The 4,592-nt window shown below is 37.9% G+C and overlaps 1 non-coding gene across 1 annotated transcript; it reads left to right on the top strand.

Moving 5' to 3' along the window:
- Window positions 1-1,694: 1,694 nt before the first annotated feature.
- On the top strand, window positions 1,695-1,908 carry LOC126023349 (small nucleolar RNA U3). The gene has a single exon (XR_007500496.1). It is a non-coding gene; the product is annotated as a small nucleolar RNA U3 (small nucleolar RNA).
- The last annotated feature ends 2,684 nt before the right edge of the window (window positions 1,909-4,592 follow it).

The raw sequence follows: 4,592 nt of genomic DNA, 5'->3' as shown, positions 1-4,592 counted from the left end.
GCTCAATTTTCCACCCAATTCTTCATTCTTAAAATATCATGAAAGGGGGAGGAAAAGATAGCACAGCAGTAGGGCATTTGTCTTAGATGCAGAAGGATGGTGGTTAGAATCCCGGCATTCCATATTGTCCATTGAGCCTGCCAGGAGCGATTTCTGAGCAAAAAGTAGGAGTAGCCACTGAGCGCTGCCGGGTGTGAATCAAAAATCAAATATATATACTATGAAAGGGTCAAAACCACTAAAAGTTTAAGTTACTCTTTGTAGCCCACTTGACTTGAGTTTTAAAACAGCTACTATTTTTTACTTTTTTTATTGTCTATTATTTACAGATTATTATTATTATTATAAATGACTCCATAAAAAATAATAAATCAATGCTCAAAGCTTAAGAAGTTCTGAGATGATGAAAGAAATAGAATTAGATCTTTAGCTTCCTTAACCTCTTCTCTAGAGGATTTTCACTTCTTCAGATCTGAGTGTCCAAGTCTCTCAATGCCCAGTGTTTTAATAGTTCCTTTTTTTTTTTTATCACCCAGAGCATCTCTTTTCTGGTCTCATCAGCATCCACTTCTTTTCTGTTTTTCTCCTGCTAATTCCCACCACTGATAGAAGCTAGACTGATGTTTTAACCTCTTAGACATTGTCAGATACCCGCCCCATTGAGCCCAAACTACCTGGCTCCATGTAGGCCCTTCTGGTGCTCAAATTCCCATGGAAAGACTCACAGACAGGCTGAATCCATCAAACTAGAAAAAAGGTCGTAGACTCATGTTTTTCCTTTGGGTGTGTGCATCTCATGGAGAGGTACCATGGAGACTGACCTCTGACTACTTCCTCTCTTGCTTAGTCTCACTCTTTCCTCCTTTCTTCCTACAATGCAGAAAATCTTACTTGATATTCCCTTGCTCTTACCTAAGAATGTCTTTAGAACAGTTGTGGTCAGTCAGGAAATAAAGCTGTCTCCAAGACAATTTGAGTACCTGTTAGCCGATTGAGACTTCTGAATGTTTCCTGACCCTCCTCCACTGCTCCTGTCTAGCACCAGACTTTCAGATTAAACTATACGAAGACAGACACAAGACTCAACTACAAGCAAAAGAAGAACATATAATTTTTTCTGAGCTCAAACCAAATTTCACCAACTTCAAGAGGGTGGCATTTTCCTTAGAGTTCCACTGAGTCATAGTACTGACCAAAATGACACAAAATACAGAGACACAATGACAATATACTGGCACACAAAATAGATGAGGGGATGTAAGGATTTTGCTGTCTGTGTTCTCACCCCTTCCCAAACAAACAGCTTCTACAACAACCCTTGACACTCTCTGGAACAAGAATGAGTCCGTTCTACCTCAAAGTTCCTGATAAAACTTTTAGAACTCCTCCAAACTCAGATCTCTGCTGCAAACCTTACCACTTCTGCTGCAAATCTAGTAACTCCTGCCATGACCTAGGGAAGAGTGAGGCATCCCTGCCTTCAGGCTGGGGAGAGATTCTGTGTTCAATTTTTCCACTCAGACCACACCTGCAGCTACATTCTTCCTAGCTACATTCTTACCTACCTTTAGGAGTACTCAGTATCCATGAGACCTTGGTAGCTATTTTGTTAACCAGGTCTTTGACATTTGATCCCAGACGAGCCCCCAAATGTTATGGTTGGAGCTGAAGGACCTTATAATTGAAATAAAACAAAGACTATACTTTCAGGGATCATTTCTATAGTATGTGAATAGAGAAGTTTCTCTGATAGTGTAGAGCACCCAAAGCCACGAGGAGGAGTCAGAGTGTCCTCTCCTGAGCGTAAAGCCAGCTCTAGGTGTCGCTTCTGTGACTGCCTTTTGCCACTAATGATCATTCTTCCCTTCCTTTGGAAGGGGTACAGGGAGAGGATGCAGTCTGCGTGGTAGAAAAACAAAAAACAAAAAACAAAAACAAAGCAAAGTTTTATTCCATATATCAAAAATCTACAAACTGATCAGGACTGCCTTCTACAGGACGCTACCCCAGAGAGGAATCAAAAGCCAGGTTATATAGGGCTAGAAGCAAGACATCTTGACCTTTAAAATAATTGGCTATTGTCTAGGATGTTCCTAGAGTGCTTCATTGTGTCCTTTTATGGCTAGATATTTAGGGCGATATATTGTGGTTTATAGGACCTTGGGGGGGTCTGTGTCATTACCATTGATAGTGATAGATTGTGGTTTATAGGGCCTTAGATCTGCATCATTAGTGCTAAAATAATTATTACAATAATATTATTTGAATAATGTTGAATTAAATTAAATTAATTAAATTGAATTGAATTAAATTAAATATTGAATATTGAATTAAAATGGAATAATATAATAATAATAATAATAATTACTCCATGCTGGAATAATTCCCTTACATGGAACTTAGTCTTGTTAGCCCTAAATGTAAACTTAACTTTAGGCTGACAAAATCAAGTCCCTTCTGCTCGAGGCTTCACATTGCCACAAAACAAAAGAAACTAGAAGAAATGAATAGTCAAAGAAAGAACACTCTAAAGTGCTTTCTATAAAGCAAACAGCATCCTGATACCTATAACTGATACACTACTTAATGATCAGGGGCACAATTGACCAAGAAATACTAACTCTAATCAACATGTACATAACAAATGCTTTTGCTCAGAAAGTTAGAAAAAAACATGTTGGTAATGTGGTATTAGTGGGATATTTCAACACACTACTCTCAGCTCTGGATAGATCCACTATGGAGAGCATCCATAAATACATGAAACATATAGGAGAAGCTAGAAGATTTAGGACTAATGAACTTAAGCAGGAGTTTCCATTCCCCAATAGCTAAATATGCAATCTTCTCTGGTGAACATGAAACATTATCTATAATATGTCACAGTCTAGGACATAAGTCTAATTACAAAACTTCACAATTATAACACATATACCAAGCATCCTATGAGACAAAAAATGCTACAGAGATAGTGATTGTAAGCAGATGTTGTGGACACTCACATCTGGAACTTAAAAACATGCTACTAATTAACAGCTGAATTAAATAGGAAATCAATGAAGACATAAATAGATTCCTTAAGATGAATTAAAATAAATAAACAAATTAACAGAGTATATGGGACACAGCAGAAACAGTAACTAGGGAAAAACTCATGCCTACATAGGGGGGAAATGGTTAAATAAAATATGACTTAAATATCAACAACAAAGGAACCCAAACACAAACAGAAGAAAATTTAAAATAAAAAATAATTTAGCAAAAAAAAATGATACAGAAACAAAGAAAACAATACAAAGAATAAACGGAAGGGGCTGGTGAGGTGGCACTAGAGGTGAGGTGTCTGCCTTGCAAGTGCTAGCCAAGGAAGGACTGTGGTTCTATCCCCCGGCATCCCATATGGTCCCCCTAAGCTAGGGGCAATTTCTGAGCACTTATCCAGGAGTACCCCTGAGCATCAAATGGGTGTGGCCGAAAAAATAAATCAGATAAGAAAGGAAAGGGGAGGGCCCGGAGAGATAGCACAGCAGCGTTTGCCTTGCAAGCAGCTGATCCAGGACCAAAGGTGGTTGGTTCAAATCTTGGTGTCCCATATGGTTCCCCCGTGCCTGCCAGGAGCTATTTCTGAGCAGACAGCCAGGAGTAACCCCTGAGCACTGCCGGGTGTGGCCCAAAAACCAAAAAAAAAAAAAAAAAAAAGAAATGAAAGGGGAGAAATTCTAAAAGATTGAATGATGAGGAAGTATATATATATTTAAAACACATCAATCACAAGCAAGGATATTGAAATATTAAGAATCTTCCCAAGAATAATAAATGTTCTAGGTGAAAGATGACCTGCTATTATAAAATTTATGGGTTCTTATTCCTATTAGATAAGAACTTCTTTCTATACATAAGATTTCCCCATTTTAGTGTGCCTATGCAAAAAGGAACGATGCCATATTATATTATTGATGCTTTGGGGGTAAAAATGATGGGCTATACAATCTCTGTGCCCGGGTTTTGACCTGTGCTCTTATCTCCAGAAAGAGTTTTATATTAGAATTTCTTACTAAGCAGAACTAAAACAAGCAAAAAAAAGGAGTAAGTTACTCCTACATATGGAAATAAAAACACTAAGAGTTATAAATATTAGAGAAATAAACATACACAAAATATCAATATCCCCGTACAAGCAAAAAAAAAAGGAGTAAGTTACTCCTACATATGGAAATAAAAACACTAAGAGTTATAAATATTAGAGAAATAAACATACACAAAATATCAATATCCCCGTAAGTCTTTTGAGATAGTTTGAAGGGAGGATAAGATCCAGTAGCAGCTTCTTGTCAAAGCATGAGATGCTGGGGCAGGGTTAGATGGTGTCCTTTCACTTTGGGAGCCTGGTTACTTACAGCTTATGGGTGAGTGAATGGTCTTGGTTCATGAGGAGTTAAGAATTGAGGGTAAAGAGGGTTAAAAGGGGAGAGATAACAGATCAGGATTGGGGGGGAGAAAGGATAGAAGTTTTGTAAGGTGGTCAACAGGGGAGGGGGAAAGGATGATACATAAGAGGGGTCATATATAATATAGGTATGGATTATTCACAA

The sequence above is a fragment of the Suncus etruscus genome, chromosome 11 (assembly GCF_024139225.1).
Source record: "Suncus etruscus isolate mSunEtr1 chromosome 11, mSunEtr1.pri.cur, whole genome shotgun sequence".
NCBI lineage: Eukaryota > Metazoa > Chordata > Mammalia > Eulipotyphla > Soricidae > Suncus > Suncus etruscus.
This window is presented reverse-complemented; position numbering and strand designations above follow the sequence as displayed.